At 37.0% G+C, this 24,793-nt stretch overlaps 1 protein-coding gene across 8 annotated transcripts in view; it reads left to right on the plus strand.

Moving 5' to 3' along the window:
- NPAS3 (neuronal PAS domain protein 3) overlaps positions 1-24,793 on the plus strand; it is a 594,820-nt gene that overhangs the window by 30,365 nt on the left and 539,662 nt on the right. The window contains exons 1-2 of one of the 8 annotated variants that reach the window (XM_086894847.1): positions 9,249-9,273; positions 9,369-9,436. The exons of 4 other annotated variants lie outside the window; for them this stretch is intronic. The gene's annotated coding sequence lies outside the window, so the exon portion shown is untranslated. Of the gene's footprint in view, positions 1-9,248; positions 9,437-24,793 lie in introns of those variants that run through there. 3 more of the 8 variants (XM_086894845.1, XM_086894844.1, XM_086894846.1) reach the window with 3 other exon arrangements.

A 24,793-nucleotide genomic window follows, 5' to 3' on the forward strand; every position in this document is an offset into this window, starting at 1 on the left:
AAACCAAGGAGGCTTAGGTACTCATTGGCATTTCCCACTCTTTTTTGTGGAACTCTGCAATTAAGGGCCCATCAGTCTGGAGTGGCTGATTGGAGAAACAGAGGGTTCTTTCTTAAGTGGAAATATGCTTTCTCTGACTCACATCTACCCTCTGGATCTCATTCTGAGTTGTCTGGAGTGTCAAGTTTAGTTAATTGTATATTCCCGTTGAGAAGGAAGACTGAGAAAAATTGTTGCTTTTGGTTTGTTGCCTTGTATTTTCAGAGGATTGGATGGTTTTGTCTTGAACTCTAAGAAGGCCATTGTAAAAGTCAAATTGGTATCTTGAAAAATGAGTTATTGTTGACTAGCAAGATTAGGTTCAGCATAAACAAATGGTCTGAAGGGAAGATCTGACTAATATAAACCAAATTTACACGTTAAAACCTCCCCACAAACATTGTATGGATTTGATTGAGCTTTACCTCGGTTAAAAAAATAATGAAGAGCTGCATGCTAAATTTTCTATAATGTCATGAATTATAATACTGAGTCCAGTGTCGTTAAATTGTTTTTTGGTTTTTTTTTGTTTCTTGTCAGCTACAACAATTTCAGCAAAGCACAATCCGTGTGAAAGTATGAATAAAATTCAGGGAGTAGCATCAAGGACTTCTGAGCTCAGGAAACTGAGTTTGGCAGTGCTAATTTGTATTAAAGTTGTTGTTGCATGACAGCAGGAAAAAGATTTAATGCTTGCCACCTGAATCAAGCCATGGAACATTGGTTTCTATAACTGCCATGAATTTGAATCAAGGCCAATATCTCTAAATTTGAAATAAACTGATACTCCGTCTTGAAAGAAGATACAGGCCACTTATGTTGCAGAGGGTATTTAGAAAATGTATTTCAATTTAATTTTCAGCAGTATATATCTTTCAAATTTTTAGGCACTTTAGCGCTGGCCTTTTTGGCTTTTTCTATATTCCAGCAAGTATGTAGCCTTTCAGCCATTTATTTGTCAATATCCAGTCTTAAACTAATACTGATTTGCACAAGACCACAGATGCTGGTTTTACTCCCACTGTTAACTATGCAGCTGCTTACCTTAATCTGAAAGTCATTTTTCTTTTGTATATAACTGCATTAATGGAGAAAATCAGATTTCAAGCCAAGTAGTCACACTACAAAGCTTTAAAGTCATCAGATACAAAGCTTGTACCATGAGCCCAAGTGTAGCAGCATTGTCTTTCGACACCGTGTAGTGTGATGGTACCTCTCTTTCTAAAGGATCCCTAGCTGCTTTACAAGAAGCTGTTCAAGTTTGTAATTTCTCTGTTTCTCTTCAGAAAGCAGGCAAGAACCAAGTTCCTGTGCCTGGACTGTCTTTGAATCTCTGGAAATACCACACATTTACTCACTTAGAGTGTTTATCATTGTAACAAGAATAATTTGAATGTTTAACTGGTACCTGGGAGTTGTGAAACAAATCCCTTCATTCCTTAATGTAAATTAAATTTTGAACTTCTTACCAGGGCTTAGTGCACAAGACTGTGTGACGTTTTAGGACTGGGAGTGTGAGGACTAAGTAGCAACACTTGAACCCAGCTGCTTGCTTTCTATACATGCCCTCTTGCAAGTAGTTTCTGTTTTTCACTGAGTACAGAAGATGCTGGTAATTGATCCATTACGTGTGAATAACTTAATCCACCATTGTAATTTAGCTATCTGGATTGAAATACAGCAGCTGTTTCTTAGCATGTAAGAGCAATACACAAAAATCTTGTGATGGAAGGGGAAAAAGGTACTGTTTGCATATGGAAGTGCCAGGGAAACTTGTAGAGGTAGGAGGCAGCTATTCCGCTCAAATTATTTGATGTCTTTGTTGTCATATAACATACTTTCTGGGGTTGTCTTTCATGTCCCTGATGGAGCCCTGAGGATATACTCCATTTCAACCCTGTTTTTAACCTCTCTCTGTGCTCAAAGACACAGCTTCTTGGTGAGGAGGATGAGATTCTCTTCAGAGCTGAACAGTGCTGCTCCTTAATCGGCTGAAGTGGTGCTTGCACGATAACAAGAGGTACTAGTCTCACCCCAGGTTGTGCCAGCTTGGGAGGCTGGAAATTTAACCCAGATCTATGGCATGGTAATACAGAGCATTATCTTTAGGCAAGCAGGCCTAGCTACAGTCTGTAGCTGAAATTTAAAGTAATTTTAAAAATGCATTCAATTTTAAATGCCCCAAGGTTCCTATCATTTGTGAAGCTGCCTCTCTTTCAAAGCATTATGAACGACACTGAATTTTTGCTTTTGGTGGGTATGTTATAAATATGAAGAATGATAAACTTTAGGGGTGACTAGTAGAAGAAAATAAAGAAGAACTTGCACTTTTAAGTGTTAGTCATAGTTAAGTGTCATTTAAGGGGCTACGTAGCAGGAAGGCTGGGGAGGACTGCTACCACTGAGTTTGTGGAACAAAATCACATAGCAATTTATGCCTTTTTTTTTTAAGGGTGTAGGAGGTAAACTTCATTTTCAGCATTGTCTTTCCACTGATCATGGAGGCTGTTCTTAAGTATTTTTCATAGACACATGTCTTTACACGCTCGTGATCGTTTGTGTATAGTTCTAGTTTATTCTACTGAGTTCCAGCTTAAAAGGTTATGTGGTATATCTTCCAAGAACATATAGGTACACCATATTATTGCTTAACTTTCATGGTGCTGTGTAGTCCCTTCTAGTATTGAATGTCTGTATTGCACATTAATTTAAGTTTTGAGTGGAAATAATAATTTCAAGACGACTGAATGACTAAAACACAAAGCAGTTTATTTTTTTTTTTGTTTGGGTTGTTAATCCTCCACAGCAATGCAAAAGCAATGGTTGAGAAATATGCAGAAACACTGCCCTTTTTTGCTTTCATCTGTTCAGCCATCCTGCTTGAGGCTGAGAATCTTACATTATTTTCACATTTAGAACTCTTGATTTTGGACTGCTTCTGTGAAGTTTTTTAGCATGATTTCCTTCAAAAGCAGCCCCATTTTTTTTTTCCTTCTATGTTTTAATGCTCTTTTTAGTAAGCACATGGCACAGTACTTGTGGTGGACAACAGTGTGCATTCAGTGCATGATGTTTTTTAAAGCAAAAACTACTCTTAAAAAAATCTGTTAGCATGAAGCAGAGGATTGTCTTTCCTGCAATAATTTCATTTATTTTATAGAACTAAAGGGAAAAAGGAGTAAGTGAAGAGGTGTTTTTCTTGACTGCTAGTGCCCAAACTCAACCTGGAATCTGAAAGTCTACCTGTATTCTTTCTGGTTTATGGATCACCAGCAAAGAGGACCCTACATCCGGAACTTAGCTGCCATTTCTACTGATGCATAAGCCATCTACTCTTTTGTAGCTGTGTTGAGCCTGTAGAAGGAAAACTGAAAGTGGAAAAACATTTTTTCCCGTTGAAGCAATGATGAGTATTCCCAGCAATGGTAATAGGATGATACAATGTTTAAAGATATTTTTAAATATTTTTTCTTTTGAATGGGAGTAACAGTCACATCTCTTCCTGTCACTGGAGGAGTGTATTAAAAGTAATAGGTCTTACTATCCTGGGGTGTATTGGGAAGAGTGTGGCCAGAGGGTCGAGAGATGTGATCCACCTCCCTTGGTGAGGCCACATCTGGAGTGCTGTGTCCTGTCCTGGGCTCTTTGGTACAAGAAAGACAAGGAGCTACTGGAGAGTGTCCAGTGGAGGCCACAGAGATGATCTGGGGTCTGGAGCATCTGTCTCTGAGGAGAGACTGTGGGAGCTGGACCTGTTTAGTCTGGAGAAGATTGAGAGGGGATTTTGTTAAGGCAAATATCAGAAATATCTCAGAGGCAGGTGCTGAGAGGATGGTGTCACTCTTCAGTGGTGCCCAGCAACAGGATGAGGAGTAGTGGTCATGAACTAAAACACAAGAGCTTCCCCCTCAACATGAGAAAGAACTTCTTTACTCTGAGGGTGGCAGAGCACTGGAACAGGCTGCCCAGAGAGGTTGTCAAGTCTCCCTGTCTGGAGACATTCAAACCCCAGCTGGACGTGTTTCTGTGTAACTTGCTCTAGGTGACCCTGCCTTGGCAGGGAGGTTAGACTAACTGATCTCCAGAGGCCCCTACCAACCCTAAAGATTTGATTTAGTATTATAGATCTGCTTGGAGCATGTCTCCTTCATTCCACAGGAATAAACTGGGATCCCAGTTCCAAATTACACATGAAAAGCCAAGGTTCTCCCAAGTCCCACCTCTGGCAGAATGTGTTCCAGAGATATTTCTTAAGAAAAGATAATACAAACCAGGCTTCTCCTGTTTTAGCATTGCAGTTTTTTGACAATTATGTGATCTTTGCCTACTTGAAACATGGTATGTTTTTGGCAGAATATGTTGCAGCTGGTGTACTAATTGGTAGGTATTCAGAAAATTAAAAGGAGTTTATTATGGGTGGCAATATCTTTATCAACTGCGTATTATTTTACTTTATATCTATCTATCTATCTATCTATCTATCTATCTATCTATCTATCTATCATCTATCTATCTATCATCAATCTATCTATCTACATATACACACACACATATATATATATATACATATATACATATATATACATATATATACATATATATATACACACGCACACACATATAACCTGTATCTCAGTTCAGTAATAATACCAAATAACATGCACAACCTAAAGTGTCTTTATTTCTAAGAAGTACACAGAAGTTTGTGTACATTGTGTGTTATTACTTGTGGTTGCTGTAACAACAACAACAACAACAACAATTCCAACAACAGCTGGAATTTCTCAGTTCAAACAGGCTATGTACATATATCTCTGCATTTGTAGCGTGTAACTCTGATAACGCGTGACGTTTTCCCTGGTTCAGTGACATCTTTGTTAAGGCTGGGTTTAACATTCTAATCAGATATTAAGAAAAGTTCTTCATCCAGAAAGGTGGTAGAACATTGGAACAAACTCCCCAGGGAAGTAGTCATAACTCCAAGTCTGACAGAGCTCAGGAAGTGTTTAGACACCACTCAGGCCCATGGTGTGATCCTTGGGATGGTCTAGTGCAAAGCCAGGAGATGACTTTGATGATCCTTGTAGGTCCCTTCCAACTCAGCATATTCTATGATTTTTGAGTACACAACTATCAACTGTAACTATTCAGATTAAAAGCTTTTTAAAAGTACTTGCAAAATGCTTTATTTTCCTTTTCTAAATAAACCTGTGTGGAATGTTCCAATAGACTAGAATATGATGACATCAAAGTTTTCTCAATTATAACTTCATAATTTATCTTGGGATCACCCAAAGTTTCCTTCCCATAAGAGAAGTTCTTTTTCCTGAATCACGCTGATGACACTTTTCAGCAATTTTACCTTATTATGCCTTCCCTTTATGTTTATGCCTGTAAGACAGCCTAGGAAGTAACATCCAGCATGAAGTACAGTTTCATACAGTGAGAATTCAGAGTATTTGCAGAAAGAAAAGTTATTGCCAGTACACGCATTTATCCTGTTAAGTTTTTGAAGTTTCCTTTATTCTGTAGTTGATTTTTCCCTTTCATGTACCTAATTGGGAGTGATAATAAACACATTAAAATACACAACATACCAGGCTGAATGTGAAAATGCATGTCTTTGGGGTAGATAACATTGTATTTTTGTAAGGTGCAGAACTGAGTGAGGGGTGTATTTATGTTCTACACCTTGGCCAAATAGTGGACTTGTCTGTGATGTAACCTATTTAGTTGCAGAAACTTCTCTGTGTAGCTGCCCTGCGGTGCTGAAAGCAAATTATGAATGCTGTACTGTTTAAGAGCAGAAAGGTTTGCCTGGAAGAGAGCGGTATGCCTGGGCCCCCTGCTATTGAGAAGATGCCAGTCAGAAATGAAAACGTCTTTCATGAAACTATAGCGAACTTCCCTGTGATACAGTACAATAATGCAAGGAATTTTTAGTCAAAACCTGTAAAAATGGGTATAATACCTTGAATGTCGCAAAGAAGTGTTGGCTTATAAGGGACTATTTTAAGATGTCACTGCCAAAAAATATGTGTGGTTCTAATACAGTTTTAGAAGTGACAGGATTGAGGAGTTTTAAGCCTTTACCAGCCCCCCCACCCCCGCCTCCCCCCACCTTTTGAGATCTCCAGTTTCTTTTGCCTTTTGGTTACAACTACAAAAGATGTCTTCTGAGAAAAATGCTTTCTGCATGACATCAGAATAAAGGAATGTTCCACACTATTCAGCATGCTTAAAAGTATTGGTTGACTGAAATAACATTACATTTAAAATTAATGCTAAACAGAAAGCCGGTTAAGAGAAAAAACAGAGCAAATAACATTTCTGCAAACTTTTATCTTTAAGAAACACTGATTTATTGGACTTTTTAGAAGTGATTTCTTTAAAATAATAAAACGATGCCCTGTTTAACAGCACAGTAAAATAAACTGCTGTTTTGTTGTGTGCTGAAATGCAAGTAGCCACAGGTAAAGATTGAAAAATTTGGAATCGGAATATAAAAAGTACATAGATACAGAAGAGTTAACACAGTACTCTAGATGTGAGAAAGCTGTAAGAAAGACATTTGCTCAGTGCAAAAATCCTAAGGTTTTGTCACTGTCAATTGTTAATTTTTGTTTTGTCTGACCTCAATTTATTTTTTCATGTAGTGTTGATAACCAAAGTGAATTATTCTCACAACTTACGCATTTATGAAAGTGTTCCTTTTTCTTGAGCAATAACAAATACATTATTGCTGGGACAGTAGCCTTTACATTATTCTTTGGCATGGTATAATTTTCTCTGGCACTTGGGCTAGTCAAAGAAAGAACTGGAAAATTTTTAAAAACAGCAAAAACAAAAGGTGGCGCTTAAGGAAGTATCTTCTAAACTAACAAACTACACACAATAAACTGTAAAATAAAAGTAGTGAAATTAGTAACTGTTTTGAATTAAATATTGTTCAAGTTATAAATGTAGGGATCTCACTGTACAGAATCATGAAACTTCAAATTTAATTACTTCTTGTATTGTTAGTGAATAATTACTCATTGCAGATCAATAGATTTCTTGTCAAAAAAAGAGAAGGCTTAAGATGCACTTCAGCTTCAGTGAGAAGGGAAGTTCACATGATCAGATAGAAATGCTTTCATATCAAACCACTGGTGCATTGCTGTGAAAACCTACATGGATTTGTGGGACAGAATAGAGGTCCAAACATTGTCCTTGCGAGTGTGTGGTGGCAGGGATTTCACAAATGCAGATGTCAGTCATATCTTTCACTGAAGGCACGGAAGACTGGAAGCTGGGAGAGCTGCCAGTCCCCATCATCAGCGAGACTTTCTTTGCAGTGCAGCTGTGCTGTGTGGGTACGGGCCATACGCTGCAGGTGTCATCTAGGTTTTAGTGCTGATTATGAGTTCACTTAAATTTAGGTTTCCTTTTAATAAATTAAACCAACAAGAAGAGTCTGTGATCTAAGCGGGGAAATGAGAACGGTTCCCCGAAGTGGCAGCATTAGCTGAAAGGGGAGCAAGCATGGCTGTTTAAGTGGATAGGCTGTGGGGAGGCACTTGCATTCCCTCCTGGAAGTATGCTGTCTGCTCTGGACCTTTCTCACCCAGCAATCTTTGGGGAGGAGCCCAGGTGAGCTGGGGGAGAGATGAACCGAGGTGTCCAGTAATCTGAGTATCCACAGAACTGCAGCACTGAACAGAACCAGGGAATTACAGATCTTTTTCAGAAATGCAAGTTTCCTTGTAAGTTTCCCCAGTTCTGTAAATATCTGTGTGAATAATGAGTGGAGAGAGAGAATTGCAGGATAAGAGAGAATTGCTATAATGTTTCTAATTCTCATCTAATTATGAGTTAATGAGACGCAATGTTTTACATCAAATGCCCTGGTATCCTGGCTTATGTTTTTCTCTTTCAGCCAAAAACTTTATTGAAACTCTGAAAACCTGATAGGCTTAAAATCAGGAAAACTTACACCTTGGCATTTATTGTTATTACTACTATTTTATTATTCTTGCCATGCATCTCACGAGATTTTTATTGCTGCAGTTGTCAGCCCTTCTACACTGGGTACCTGTTCGAGGAATCCATGCAATGTCTCATACCAAATGAGACACCACCCCTTTCACATCTGGCAGCTTGAGAAGCATCACACAAAGCATGAAAAGCAAAACAGAGTAAGGGAGACATAATGTTTTTTTGTATGGACTCTCTGCAGAAAGTCAGCTCTATACAACAGAATATTTCAGAGAATAATTTTGTTGTGTGTTTTCTTTTTACCATTATCTGTAAGAGCAACAATGTTGGATTTGATAGAATTATTTGGGGAGATACCTAGAATATACTGAGAGTAAAAAACACAAAAAAATTTATGTTATTATCTTTAACTTTGCATACTGAAAATAAATACTAAGGTAGTGAAGATAGAACCATCAGGCAGACAGCAGGTGGGCCAACCAGCAGGTGGGAAATGATACTTGCTGCACCTGTTCTGCACACTTAAAAAAAAAAAAAAAGTTAAAAAAATGGAAATTCCTGCATCACACCTACTTTTATTCTGTTATTTTATCACTGTATTTTTCTAGTTTGTCATCAAATTTTTAGGAGGGACATCTGGAGATTTCAAACCACTTTATGCTATATAGGTTTCTATGTTTACTTGTATTCTTATATATATATTGCTATGCTACCTGAACTGTAGTGGGATGCTACAGATGGTAATGAACACTTTTTTATTGTCCTGATGGACATAGTCCACTACTATCATTCCCATTTTACAGGTGGACAAAAGCAAAGTACAGTAGAGGTCAGCATCAATTCATGGCTTAACTGTAAACATAATTTATGGGTTATATCTCAATTGTGTGGAGGATGGAGTCAGTGCATAGAAATGGCTTTGGTTTCCCTTTGCTCTCTTACAGCTCTGCTGGTTCAGTAACCCTGTAGTTCACTGAAGAATTTGCTGTCTGGTCTAATTTCAGTCAGATTTGAAACAGCTGTAGGGTTCAGAAAGTACATCATATATCAGTGTGGCAAAGGAGGTGGCTAAGCCAGTGCCTGTGCCTATTTTTCTTGCACAACAAGCAGTGGAGAAGACAACACCACAGGAGTGCTAGGTTAGCTGTGTGCTGCAGCAGGATCTGCTGTTAACTGCTCAGAGCAAGTTACCCAGCTGAGTCATTATTAGGGCCATTGTGTGTGGAGACCCTGCAGTAAAACAGGTGGATGCTACAGGTGGGTTTGGCTCTAACCTGCTGCCTCCCAGAGCTGACTGTGAGCTATTGGGGGGATGCTTCTGGAGAGATGACTGATCTAGAAAATGCTTGCAGGAATAGGGTGTTTGGTGTTCTTGGCTTCCGCTCCTCAGTATGCTATGACCTGTTCCAAATAAGTATAGGTAGGTAACTTTGCTTTATTTCTCTCTGCTTCCTCCTTGGTGGAATTTTACCTTATTGCGTAACATTGATGCTGCAAGCATTAGTAGTAATAATAATCAGTTTGGCTATCTGAATTCACAGAAAAACACAGTGGTAGTCTTTGTCTTGTTCTGCTGTGATTTCTTCTTCAGAAGTCCTCTGATATCAAATATAGCACATGCAGAAATTTTTAATTTGATATTAGAATCCAAGTGTATGGAGTAAAGAGTCTTGAATAAATTAGGAGGACTGAGACTTTACTGTCTGTTTTGTTTTCTTGTCATTGTGATTCTTGAGAAAACTCTATTTCTGTCTTCAGAAGTTGGAGCATATTCAGAAATCAAATAACACCTCTTAGAAAGCTAAGCATTTGTGATACTTGATAAAAATTATGTTTAAGAGGAGGAATTTTGTGTTTTGAAGGGCTAGTTTTGCAAGATGCAGTCTGTGCTTACGGTGTGAGGAGTTCAATTACTGATGAAAGCTTCATAAAAGGAAGCCCTGCGACTAGTGACAAGAATAGTAGGACTGTAGTGGGCTTATATACAGTAGGAATTATTTTACGTCTGTAGTGACTAATTAATGCTTTTTTTCATTGGCCACCAATGATTGAGGATTTCACAATTTTATAATTAAAATAAAAATAATAAAATAAATAAAAGAAAAAATAATAAAATAAAAAATATAAAATTTACCATTACTCAGAATCCTGTTTATCAACAGGATCATAGATCTTTATAAGTATTATAGGTGATAGTTTTCTGGTTCATGCTTGCCTCATTCTGAAAGATGTGAAGAATTGCTGAAGAACTGACTAAAGATAGCAAACAGATTCTTGTCTGAAAACTATGATATTCTTACACAGGAACACTAACTACTTCTTCTTAGGGCAGTACAGAAACCTTCAGTTTAGCAATAAACTACAACTGGCTTGAAATGAGAATTATAGCTAGCTCAACTGAGTAGATAAGCTAGGTACTAGTTTATCTTTAAATGAGAGCTCCCACAGTTTATCTTCCAAACATGTGAAGTACATTTTACATAGTTGTTCAATCAGTGCATGCATTTTGGGGGGAGACTCCATTCTTCCTGGCTCATATCCACCTTAGGAGAATTCTTTTTGAAATGGACTGCACAAACTAAGTTTTTTTGAGGAAGATCCTTTCAATCTCCCAAGTATACTGTGTGTTTAACTAGGCTATCACTGTCATTTAGATTAGTTGATACGCCAATCCTAGTATTTGAAAGACAAGCTGAACATTGTGTCCATAGAAAAAAATAATTAAATAAAATTTCTATGCAAATGACATTTTATACATGTTTCAGAGGAAAGTTTCATATCAGGTGGCAAAGCTGTTATCAATACCTTCGTTCCTTTATGCAGAATAAAGGCAATCCTTTAACATTAAATTGGGACAAGGAAGTAATTACAAGGTGTTTAGAAGTTTGGTTGTCAGTAATCTATAACTGTACTAGAAGTTTGCATCTTGAAAATACAGCAAGTTGAAGGGGGAAAAATATGTGGGTTGTTTTATTACTTTTTCCAAATTAAATATGTCATTGAGTAGGTACAAAACCTTTGTTGGAGTACATACAGTGGTGTAGTTACGAAAGACAGACAGGTTACTGCAGAAGGGCTGTTGTTTAACCCTTTTGTGCTCTGGCAAGAGGAATTTTCTCTTCAGTATAGATTCTCTTTCATGAGCTGACAATTGTTATGTTCAAGTATGAAGACAGGTGTAGCTGCCCCAGATTTAGCTCTTGTGAAGTTCTAGTCACTGAGTCAGCAGATGATGAACTCCTGTTTCTTCAGAGGTCAGGTGCAGTGTGGTGAAAGCTTCTGGTCTGCTTACAAAGACACCTTACTTGTGAGTTAGAAAAAGCAGGATGCACAGACCCCAGACTGGAAGTATTTTGTCGTTTGGGTGTTGGTTTGTTTTGGTGATGGGGTTTTAGTGTAGTTTTTTTTGTCTGTTTGGGCTTTTTTTTTTTTGTTGTTTGTGGAGTTGTTGTTTTCTAAGATAGGCCTGATTCTAGCCTGTACTTAATTCAATTTTGTTTATTGGCTCAGGTATTATAACTGCCTCTGAAAATAAGATTAAGTCATATCTTGTTGCACCTAAATACCAATTTGCTTGTAGGTAAACTCTGCCTCAAAACTTGTCTTTAAACTTGTCTAAAACACTTGACCTTATAGGTTCTGTGTCCTGAATAGCCTGTGATATACATGTCTATATTTTCTCTTAGCTTTATTAAGTCTTTATAACTTAAGTGCTCTTTATCCTACTTTTGAAACTGTGTATTTCTGTTGGGATTATTTTATCTGTTAAAGAAATGCAGTTTACATATATATTGCATAATAAACTTGATATTTTTAACATTATAAAAAAAAAAGGCTACGTGGACACTTTGGGTTTCTTTGAAGACATTCCCATTTCAGAAATGGGAATATCTTCATCTTGGACAAGTCACAAGGACAGTCACATACTGTTTGTAAACCTGTAACTGTTAAGAATATCTCACGAACTGCAGATCACCAATCCCTGCAGAACTATGAAGCTAAGGGACCCGTTTAGGTGCCTCTGTCATTGGTATTGCAATGCATCAACTTTGTAAATTAATCTCATCATTGGAAATCCTTGTGCAGTTTAGGTGGAAGGATTGATAATAAGGCTTTTTGTATTTTATAACAAAGGCATCTGAGGAAAGATGGAGAAAGGAATTGCTTCTTTTTGGGTTGTCATCAAAATACATGACTCTATAGCTGAAAGAGAAGTCTGGTGTGCTATCTGTGCTACACACTGAGGACTAAATGCTTTCTGTCTCACACAATAGTAATGACAAGTAATTGAGGAGCTCTGCAGGATACAGAGAGTTTTAATTTGTGTGTTCTGAAGACTGATGAAAAGAGACATCATATCTTCCTTTGGTTTGATTCTGTGACCATGCCTGGTTTTTCTTGCCAGCACCACAGGCTTTGTGCTTGCTGTAGGTCCATACAGCTACCCTTCTGGAAAGGAGGCTCCTCATGCTTCTTATTTCTCCAGCCTGTGCTTCCTGCTGCTTTTCTGCTCCATTTTTCTTCTGCCAATGCTGACAAAAGCCATTGCAGATACTGGGTTGAACTGGTTTGCTTCATGATGTACATAGCGTAGGCTAGTAATTTTTATACCCATAAGCATCAGTTGGATGTGAGGGAAGTTACTTTTACTCAGTAATACCATAAACATCACTATGACAGGTTACAACATTATTAAAGTAATCTAACAGTTACATGTGGGTCATATAGCCTTCAACCAAAAAAAATATTAAGACATACACTTTAATCCAGAGAGTAATTTTATTGATTCCAATGCACTGCTCACTTACTAAAAAGTAAGAATGTTTAAGTGCTTTTCCGGACTGAAGTCTTTATCAGTAACCTGCATATTATATATGTGTATTGTTCAGATACACAGGATATTCATGTGGTGAATTATTTCTTTATATTTGATAGGATTGAATAGAATTTTTGTGTCTGCCTGCTCTATTCATTTTTCACACATTAATGACATTCATCTTGTCTATCTGTGGCGTTTTTAATGTGCCCATCACCAGAGTATTTGCCTGTCTTTTCTGCAAAATAAATGTCTCTTCAAGAAGAGATAGGAGCAGTAATGCATGTGTAATTATTATTTTTTTTAAAGTTATTACTGAACCGTAGTAGCCTCCCTTCCCCCAATCCAGTACTTATTTTTCCTAGTGACAAAATCTGCAAGCACTGAGCAACAAGTTTATCAATTTGAACAGGCCAACTGCACAACTAAATGTATGTGAAACTTAACAAATCCCTTGGGGAAGCTGACTGTAAGAATTTCCTAGTCTGTGTCGAGTTACTGAGGTGCGACATGGTGGATTGAACTTAATGCCTTAGGCTAGCACAGTCAAATAGAGAGAGTTTAAGATTTTGCTGTGTCCATGAAGGGATCTGCTGGTAGTTGTCTAAATTAAGCTTTCAGAAAAGAATATAACACTATCATGAGCTCTTTCCCTTGAATATTTTGGCAGGTTATTCTGGTTTAAAAGATATCCAAGTAGGATTTCCTCTGTTTAAGCCTCATAGCAGTTGCAAAAAGATTGAAAGGTTATTCCCCTTCCCAGGAATAGCAAAATACTGAAGCAGAAATGTTTTACTTCCAGTGAGCTGTTTCTTTTAAAGGCACAGTGTCTTAGCCAAAACTAGGGATCCCCACCTGCATGGGAATTGACTTCTACCACCTGGTAGGTGCTGCTGATATAAAGACTGTGGGGATGGCACACCTGCCCTGGGTTTCCCACCACTTCTTTTCTTGTGTGCATCTTTGTGAAGGGAGAATTGATCCTAGTGACCGATCTGGCTTTAGTGACCTTTGTGACCTGTAGCAGCTAGCCTGAAGTCAGTAGCAGCAGCAGCAGCTTGTGAAATAGTCTGTAGATTTGCTGCATAGTTAAAATGAGGTCTTCAAGTGCCAGCAGTGCCTTCAGCTAACAGTGACAAAAATTATGTACTATGTACGTGCTAAGTTGGCGAGCCACCAGGAGGGAAAGGCATGGGTACTCAAGTGCATGCACACATCCGGAGCTGGAGCTGCTGTTACACATGAGTAATTTGTTTCTCAAATGCTCACAACATTGCAGTAGTTTGCAGATATTCTTGAAAAAGAGCAGGAGCTCTGTGTGACTGAGAACAATGCATGTATATTAACACAGGTCATTATTTTACAGGTAAGAAAAACAGTTCCTGCTCTGTTACCTTTGTGTGACTGAGAATGATGAGCCTTTTATTTGCTTATGTATTTCAGCAGACGACAGTGTGTAGTAGGAGCCTGTAAGTGTTGAGGTGGTGAGAAGATCCCTGTTAAATCAGACTATGTACCTGTTGCAGTGACTCCTATACCTGCAGATTTTGAGGAGGGTTTATCGTCTGTTCTTCCTATTTGTGGATTTCAAGTTCATAGAATCATAGAATAGTTTGTGGTAGAAGGGACCTTAAAGATCAAAGTTTTCCTATCTTATTTTATGTTTGAACTGAAATATTGCTTGGTTCATCTTTATGTGGACAAGTAAAACCACTATATAAACAAAAATTTTTAATACCTTGTTCAAGGTAATATGAATTACAGGCAAAATCAGCTCTTCCCAGCATTTTTGCCTGAGGACATAACACTTCAAATTAATTTTTTTTTTTTTTAATTTACCTTTGTTCTGCTTCTTACTCATTCTTATTTTTATTCGTTACAAAACTAATAAAAATCTTAGAATAATGAGTATGTTTTTTGAAAAAAGGCTAGAAGTGGTCTCTTTCCTTCCAGAATGATACTCTAGGGCAGGAGACAAACAGTAGTGATGGACTCAGTTTTAAATATTTTTTACTTGGAATGGAACAACTTAATATGAGGAATGAGCTCTTTTCTTGAATTATGTTAAAAGGGAACTATAACCCTGGAAGTACAGGAGTATAATGTTGACCTTGTATAATATTACTAAAATAATTTTGTGAAGCTGGCTCAAGGTGTATTAGGTAAGAAATTAGCAAATGGCAAAGGGTTTTTTCAGCAAGGTACATTAGTGCATTCACAAATTTCTGGTGGTTTCAGTGACAGTGTGCATGCTTTTTTTTTTGCGTTGATTAATTTGAGTAATAATTTATATCTTATCTAATATGACAGAAGTTCTTGAATACCTTAGAAAAGTTTCTAGAATTCAGTGCTCTGAATGGATTTGGTGGTGAACAGTCAAATACTTTTGATTTGTCTGGTTCTCACTCTAATTTTTGTTAAAGCTGACTTTCACCAATGTTTTTTGATGCGTGCAGTAAGAAGACCGGAAAGGAAGAGTCACTGCAAAGTAAAGTTTTATTGCCATATAAAGTGTTATTACATCTTTCATACCTCAAAACAAGTTTCATCAGTGTTGACAGACTTAAGAGTTTGACATTAGGGCTGGACTGCATTTATATGGGGTCCAGTGTATGTGGTGTTTTGCCTTGAGCTCTTATTATTTACTGCTGCAAGGACTATTGGCTGTCAGATAATTCTGTAGTGTGAGTTACTGTCTTTCAATAAAGCTGTGGCCTTGGCCTTTAATCCCGTTACCAGAAATCTATGGTTTTTTTTCCTCTTTGTAGTCCAGAGTTGCATTTGCAATTTAACAAACATTTTAAAGATTTACTTCCTTCTGGCACTTAAAAATGTTGCATCAACTTAGGGTTTCTTCCCTTGAAGAGGTATGCATCTTCAAATGCTTAATTTCTAATATGAACAAGCAGCCTGGCTAGCTTTACACACCTTAAGAGTATCCAAGGATTAAGGACAAGATGTTCTATTTTACAAAAAAGACTTGCTCGCTCTTTCCATAATGAGCTTTGCATAAAGGAAGCTAGCCAAAGTTACTGGAAAAGCAAACATCTCAGTAAATTGGGAAACAGTAATGCTTTTGAATTTTCAAGATACTAATATTTAGTTAAAACTATTAAAAATATGTTGAATTTCTTTCTTATACTGAAAAATATTTAAAAAATTTCCTTAAATGCAGCACAATAATATGTGGGATTTTGATGTGGGACTCAGGGAAGGGAGATGACATAGGCAGAACTTGCTCTAGTTGAAATTAAATTAAAACACAGAGATGGAAGGGCCTGGCAAGTGGTAGAGCATAGCTCTGCCTTCCATTCACTTGTAAGCAGATCAGGCTGGCTTCCTACTGATAAACATGATGCAAAAATCTGTTGAATTGTGGACTACTGGTACAATCACAGCTGTGAGAGGCATTTAGTTTGTTATCTTCAATATATCCTGTGAGGCTTTGCTGTATTGCTCTGCCTGTCTTGTTCATACTATGCTGTTCAAACTGACTGGTCTTATAATTTGTTTAACATTTAGAGCATTAGTAAATGGAAACTTTTGCCCAGCTTTTATTTTAGGCATTTCAAAAGTTTGCACAGTGATGTGCTCATTTAATATAGTGTGCAACTGATGTAGAATGCAATGTATTATTATGAACAAGCTGATTTATTTGCATCTAATGGGCAATAAATAAAAAAGACTAATTCACAACAGATTTTCTCATAACCAATTATTTGTAAACATTTCCCCAAACATATTACATTTTATTTGACTAAATTTAGTTCTTACTGATTTAGGGGTGCTATTTAGGAGACTAGTTGGGATGTGAAATATAAGCTCTTTCAATTGGGTTCATGATCCATTTTATTCTCCGATTGAATAGACACAACTTTTAAAATTGGGTATTCCAAATGCTAGTGATTACAAACTCTGCAGTAGGCAAAGCAATTTCCTGTTCTTAATATAGTTCTGTCAGGAAATAAGTTTGCCAGAGCACTGGTAAAAAAAAAAAAAATCAAAAAAAAATCTGAATATCGTAGAAGTAAAGATGATAAACCACAAAAGTGAACGTTTTTTGATGTTTTTGCAGCTTAAGACCAGAAATATAAGAAAATGAAATGACTGCAAGTTAAGAAGCATGCTATGGATAAGGATAAGCTATTCTGAGCACTTTCCCAAATATGTTATATTCCCAAGGATTCTGCATTATTTGTTCCTCTTCTGTCTCCTGTCCAAGTAAACATTTATAAACTACTTAAGTGCCTTCTCAAGAAGGGCATATAACTTTCACGGACACTAATGATACATACATATGCTTAGTGCCAAGGAAATAGGACCTTTCTTAGGGTCTAATTAATTTTCATAAAGTAATGTGATTAACAGGTCCAAAAATCTACTACTGCAATCCAGGACCAAAGTGTTGGGGCTGTATGCAATGTATGGCCTTTCAGAGAATTATTGAAAGCCCCAAGTAGAAAGAGACCCATCAGCTCCTGGCCCTGCACAGGAACATCCCCAAGAGTCACACCCTGGGCCTGACGGCATTGTCTGAACACTTCTTGAACCCTGCCTGGCTGGTGCTGTGACCACTGCCCTGGGGAGCTGTTCCAGTGCCCAGCCACCCTCTGGGGAAAGAAGAAGCTTTGTCTAATATCCAACCTAACCCTCCCCTGACTCAGGTTCAGGCCATTCCCTTGGGTCCTGTCCCTGTCACCACAGAGAAGAGATCAGTGCCTGCCCCTCCTCTGCCCCGCACAGAGAGCTGGAACTGCAGTGAGGTCTCCCCTCAGTCTCCTCCAGGCTGAACAGACCAAGGGAGCTCAGCCACTCTCTGTGGTGTTCCCTCTAGGCCCTTTACCATCTTTGTAGATTTCCTTTGGAGGATTGCTAATACTTTTGTATCTTTTTCATACTGTCACTATTTCTTGTGTGACTTTCAAGTCACACTCCTCTTAAAGGTCTCATTGAGCCTTGACAGTGCTAGGATTCTATGCTTCCAGTTGCTTGGCCTTATTTGCTAGTCTCTAGAATTTCCATGGCTACCATTTGGCTGGTTTTCAGTTTTTTGATTAATTTTCCTGTTGCCTTTCTGGCTGTCAGATAGTTTGGCAGTTTTTGCAGTGTGCAGATGTAATGTATCCTATGCTTAAAGATGGTGTGGTTCAAGAAAGTGCATTTCATTAAACTTGGAAAATTGGTAGGTAGCTTTCTGTAGGAAGCAAGTGTGTGGCTTGATGTGAAGACAGTGGACAGCTCTTTAGTGCTGTCAAAATATATGAACATTCAAAATACCTGAACACTAGCTTTACTAGTGCAAAGAAATAAAGTTTAACACAAGTCTGGTTTAACTAAACATGAGCTCTTTAGCGACCTAAAATTTGAAGGATGTTGTCAGAAGCTGAAACTGGGTCAAATTGTTATGGATGATGATACAAAAAATGGTATGGATAAATGGAAATGAAAATTGGAAAGCTCAGGCACAAAGAGTATTTCATTTATAAGAAGAAAAGTACTGAGAAAGGAAAAATGAGAAAAGGGCCTGCACATTGCTCAATGAGAAGGTAAGATGCCTTGGCATTCTTACAATAATTTTTTAACTTCTTGCTGCTTAATTTTCACTAGAAATATTAATGGCATGAGATTTCTTACTAATTACATCTATGTCAAATTTGAGAAACTCAGGTGTTTGTATAAAAAATAAAGGAATGAAAAATACTTAGCTAAGTAGGGTTGCAGTCTGGTGATTTTTTTTTTTATTTTTTTATATTTTTTTTTTGGTGTCTGTTTAAACAATTAATTATATTTATCCAAGAGTAACTGAAAATTGACCAGACAGCTTACCCAGCTGACCATATCTGTGAAACTCTTGGAGCACTGGTAAGATTCCTAGCATACTAGTAGGTGTAGAGTTTAGCTCACTTCAGCATGAGCTGGCTGCCTAAGGACTCCAGGCCTCAAATAGTGACTAAAGGTAACTCAGAGCTCCTAGGGGAGGCAGGGGGCTCCTCTGGCAGTGTCTTTCCTTACTGGAAATTCTCATTTAGACATTCAATTGGCTTCCTGAAGAAGGTGTCAATGAATAGTGTTTTCTCAGCCATACTTCTCTTTAAACCTTGTTGACCTAAGCCATAACAGACTAGTCAGCAAACTTGAATTGCTGGAAAAATACATGTTGCTCATAAACATCTGGAACAAGTCAACATCAGTTCTTCAGCAAACATAGTGTCACCAAGCCTACCTTCAGTAATAGAATAAACATGCCTTATAGGTAGTAGAGAAACAAAATAAACAAAATGTGACATAGATTTTAGTAAAATTCTAGCTTTTAGTAAATATCTTAGTTTTGACATTTTCTTCAGCTGTTTTATGATGAACATGATAAAGGTGAAATTACCATAAAGGGGGTTAGGATGATGTCTGAAAGAAAAAAAGCAATAATCAGATGGAAAGCCTAGAATTCTAGCAGAGGTGTATATATAAACTAAACTAAGCAGTAGTTTCAGTCCAGAGGAAGTGCATGGTGTGCCTTCAGGGCCTGGTAACATTTGTCTTTACTGATCTCTTAGATGAAGAAATAGGAAATCCTTGTTTGGTTTGTAATTGTTAACCTAGAGCTACTTGCAGAAGGGAAGATCTGTGTGCATTTTAAAGTGCAAGGATAGAAATCAAAATTAGATTGATAAGCTGAAGAAATAAAATATATACAGTTCACTAAAGAAAATAGCTAAACGATGCTAAGATTTAAATACTTGGTGAGAAAATGACCTAGGAGAAAAAGTAACTTGGGGTCCTGCCAGTTGGTAACAAGCTGGCCTTGAGGCTAAGTATGGGATGTTAATACAAAAACTAAGATTGGGATCATAATTTTGAGTTGTGAAATGGAAATCTTGAATAATGCCTTCTAAAAGTAAAAAGTGAAAGTATTTGAGGGTTTTCTTTTAATCAAGGAAGTCCTAATGATAGGGACATAACCGTTATATAACCATATAACCATGTATAAAAATCTTTAAATGTGACAGCCTGGAGCTAGGACAAGGAAATGGAAGAAAACCACTACATCTCTTTTCCTTAGTCTTATAAAAGTGTGTTTGAACACTGTGAAAGGTCAAACAAAATAACTTTTGAGTACAAGTAATGGCAACAGCTTCTTGAACTGCTATAGAAATGCTTCCCAGTCCATGTAATAAGTACCATCTCAAACTGTCTCATTTTATTGATTGAAAACATTCCTTTCATAAAAAGAAAATACTGGTGTGCATATCTATGCTTTTCAACAGCTAATAAAGTAAGAATTAAACTATGTACTGACATGAAACCTACTCATAAATGCTAATTCTGTTCCTAATACTTCACAAGTATGAAATCTTCACATCATCATTATAATGCTGATGCAGTAATCACATTCTCTTTTTGTATATGTACTGCGGTATCAGTGTGGCATGTAAGCGTGAACTCGGTGTGTGTTAGAGGGGTTTGGGCTTTCATATATGTGGTTGGGTTTTTATTTGGTTGGTTTGTGTGAGCTTGGGTTTTTTTTGTTGTTGTTGTTTTTTGTTTTTTTTTTTCCCATAAAGCAGAAGTCTGTATGACTTCTCTTCAAATTATGGCACAACATGCCTTGGGATATGATGCTAGAGAATCCTGCTATTTGTTTCCCTTATTTTCTCTGATTGGGATAAAGTCCTAAAGGCTGTTCTTGCATCTGAAGGTTTTCTGTTCCTCTGTTTTGTCATAACATACATGTCTTCTGATATGTTCTTATTTGTATATAATATTTCTCTTAAGAAATGCTGTATTTAGAGTCAATACAAACAGAACAGGTTTTGATTTGTGAAAAAGTGAACATTCATAAAGGTCTTTGGGACTGAATCAAAAGTATTTCCTGTTCAATCTGAATTGGTTCTCTGGTTTAGTACTGTGTGAGGCTTTGGAAAAGATTAAATAAAGCTCAGGATAATGAATCATGGAATTCCAACGACCAGTTGGATCATCTAATCTTTCTGCTTATGTACAGTGAATCTCCAAAGTTTGTTTTCTAGTCTGTTTTGTTCTGTTGTAATTGTCAAAAGCTAGTGGGTTCCTGCCACCTACCAGTCGGGCAGTTCTATGGCTTAATACACTCAGGTTTTAGGAGGATTTTCCAATGATGCCTGTGTTCATCCTAGTGGTCTTTCTTGTTTCCAGTTAAATGGATGCTAGTTTTCCACACATGAATAATCATCTTAAGTGGTCCTTTGCAACTACAATATAATGTTTCTGTATATCAATGGAGAATCCGTGTGTATTTGCTTAAACTTTAGTTATTTGTATGCCAAAGCTAGATGGATGTCATAGGTGGCAAAGGTAGCAAGTTCTTACAAGTGTTAGTAGATACCTTTGTAAGTTTAGTTTTAAACCATGGAGGTTTAAAGCTGTTGGTGTATAAAGTCAGCTCCCTTTTAAATAAGAAAGATGTGTTTTTTAATAAGTGAAATGTTCAATAATCAATAGTAAAAATCAAATTTTATATTTGCCAAACCTCCCAAGTATTACAGGCAGTAAGAGATCTTTTTGATGACAGCTAAGTAACAGTGATCAAATGAAAGCTGCAATAGTTCTGTCTGGAAAGATGGGTCACTGCCTTCAATCTGTATTTGTTCAGCAGCTGGGAAACCAATACCCTCTGGAAGATATTTTGATAAGAATGTGTTGAATGCTTATAAAGTAAAATCCCATAGATTGCATGTCTCTAGAATCTAGTCTCACACGTGGATGCCACCTCCAACTCCTTCTGCAAAGGCTGAAAAACATAGGCAGGGGTTCAGAGAATTATGTATGTCTTCATGGAAGATTAGGGCCTGAGCTGTTTTATCTATCATTCTGGAGTACTTCTACTAATAGCTGTCATCAGAATTTACCCTTTTTCCAGAATTTTCATGGTCCTTTTGCTGTAGCAGTGCTTTCTGTGCTGGCTAGATCACTAAAGGGTCTACAGAAATCTAGAAACAGAACTTCTTTCTAAACTTCTGGTAGAAACAACAATATTTGGACAGTTTTCCATACAGCAGGTTTTGATGTTGTTCTCCTGTATCTTTAATTACGTAGAGCCACACTGATACAGACTGTGTAGCTCAGCAGAGGCAGCGAGAGCAGAGCCATTGCCTTGGGTAACTGGCGGATTTTGCTCACTTCAGGCTGGATCCTGGCTCTTACATCAGCTGTAGTTTCTTGACACTAGTCTTGCAACACAAGAGTGTAAAAGAAGAGCTGTAAGTTGTATTTATTTGAACATGAAAGAATGAAGTGAAGCATGCCATCGGTTGCAATTGGTAATAATAGTCCTAGGGTGTGGAGACAGTCTGACACATTCACTTCTGTATGTGTTGTGCTGACACTCTGCAAGATGTAGCATGTTCACTGGCCTCTGTGCAGCAGCAGTAGGGAAGCAGAGATCCCTGTGCACCTGTGCCTCTTGTATCTGCCTTACAAACCCTGAACACGAACTTTTTCTTCCTCTGTGAGATGATTTATTATATAAATAGCAGCTGCATATAGACAAAAAAAAAAAAAATTTGGTTTCAGATGTGTTCAAGCAAAAGGGAAGGAAAAAATGCAAAAAGCAAATATTTTTCTACAGTTTGCATTTTTACAAGAATATGAATTATTTTAAGTTTTTATTCTACAGACAAATGAGAGAAAAAGAGTAAAAATATTGAAAGTGTGAGTGATGCTGGTTTTACTGCTAGAGAGGTGAACTGAATTTTCTTACAAGTAAGGAGGAGAAATGTAGCAGCAAGTGAATAGTTGTGATGTGGTCAAGGTTTTTCTTTTTTTGTTTAAATACTGTTATTCTGGTGAGGGAGTTGAACTGATTGTGTATATATATATATATATATATATATATATATATATATATAAAAGGTGGAAAAGTGACTAGGGAAAGGGGGAAGAGAATATTTGCAACTATAGAATTAAAATAATTCATTCTGTCCTTGTGGTATTGTGCACATATAAAAGTAATTGTAAGACACAATTAAATTTGAGGTTTCTGTAATAGTAACTTCAAATGATGTGTAATATGAGTATACATGTATAGCTATAATAAAAATATGCCTAGGTAATTGCTTTTACTGTGTATTTTAACAAACACAGAAAAAATACACCAAAATTTATGTGATTATTTGAAATGTGATAAAGGTTAGTCCATTAAACAGCTCATTATTATTTGTTCTGTTAAGAGAATAAACCTGTTGAACTGGAAGAAAGCAAATTTGTTCTTATGTGATGGAGGTTGAAATTAGTAGCCAATGGCCTTTTAAAGGAAAGAATTTACTTCTGAAAAATGTATTTTTTTCTTCTATGCCATGTTAACTTTATGGATTAAATTTATTTCTTAAAATATCAACAGGCAATATTTAGAAGAAAGTGGAGGTTTCCCCTTATTCCAGAAAATGCTAAATGCTGCACTGCAACTTGGGTAGCTCATGAAATTAAGCTCATAATAGTAGAATCACCTTTTATGTTATTTTGGTTTTAACTAGAAAGTATTTACTGTCTCTTGAAAAATAATTCTATCTTTTTTTTTGTAAATGATAAGTTCAGTGTTGCTGATTTTTCTCATGTCCTCCAATATGAGCAGTTTTGCAGACTTTTTTTTTTACTGCTATTTAAAATGATTGCATGAAATACATGACTGTAGATAAATGGGTCTTATTTTACTTGATGTATTTTGCAATAAATCAAGTATGTAAGGGAAATATGAGTGTGTGGGTTCTCCTGGCTATATCTGTGAAACCCCACTAAATGGCATTGGGGTGCTATCAGTGGGATTGCAGAGGTGCAATTTGAGTGTACTTCAGAAGTCGAATAGATGAAGCCAATAATGTCCCAGTGGTCCTTTGAATTTGGCCCCATGAAATTAATTTCCACCTCAGCTTGTACACAGAATAAATTAATTCATACAGACTCAGTATTGCTCTTCTACAATCTGTGTAATTGCTTGTTTATACCAGCACCCGGTAGGTCTCTTTATCTCTGAACTTTTGTGCTCTGCAATATTAGCTTGTCTAAGGCTGTAAAATTAAAAGTTACTTAAGGATTTTATTGAGCTGAAGGGATTGTGTTTTTCAGCCATAGAGGGTTTGTTTACTTAGCAGTGATTCAACCCCACCCAGTTGTAAGGCCAGCCCAAGCTGTTATCACACAATGGGACTTGGTGTTTGACCATAACTGCACGTCTCACTCAACAGGCAATCAGCATTTTAATTAGTGATTAAAGGAAAGTCATTGTACTCTAGCTGCTTTATCACAATAGCCTAATAATTTTGTGTTGAATACATAGATAATGCAAAAGGGAAACCTCCCCTCATAATGTTGTTGTCATTAAGGGCTCTTTTACTCATTTGTGTATGTATTAAAACACACATGACATGAATAGAGGTAATTATAATTACTGCAGGTTTTTTGGCAGATTAGCTGATATTTTTTTCATTGTAAACCTTTTCCTTTATAATGCCACTCCAAAATGAATGCAGTATTTAAAAGTTCAGATAAAGGTAAGCAGTGGTGGCTCTGGTTCACCAAGCTGTGTGGATGTGAATGATTGATTTGCTGTGTGCATCACTGGAATTAGGTAACTTGCATCATGACTGTGATGTACTGTGTAATTGATGCAAGCCCTTTCATAGCATTCTGAGATTGAAATCAATATTTATTTGAAGTGCAACAAATGTAATAAGCTGCATTTCTTGTGTAAGCATTGTTCTGGCTCCATTTCTAGTTCAGTTTTGTAGAAGATTGTTCAGAAGCAACTGATACATGTTTTGGTATGGTTAAAGAATTAGTTCGGAGGATACAAACAAGATATGGAAAATAGTCTGGTCTGAAGCTATAAGTACACAGTTAGCATATTTTTATTATGAATGGACTGACAGTTCATTAATAGTTTTATTTATTCACTACAAATATTCTTCATCTGTGTCGTGGTTTTAAACCAGT

The sequence above is a fragment of the Cyanistes caeruleus genome, chromosome 6, assembly GCF_971803275.1.
Source record: "Cyanistes caeruleus chromosome 6, bCyaCae1.hap1.1, whole genome shotgun sequence".
In the NCBI taxonomy this organism is placed as follows: domain Eukaryota; kingdom Metazoa; phylum Chordata; class Aves; order Passeriformes; family Paridae; genus Cyanistes; species Cyanistes caeruleus.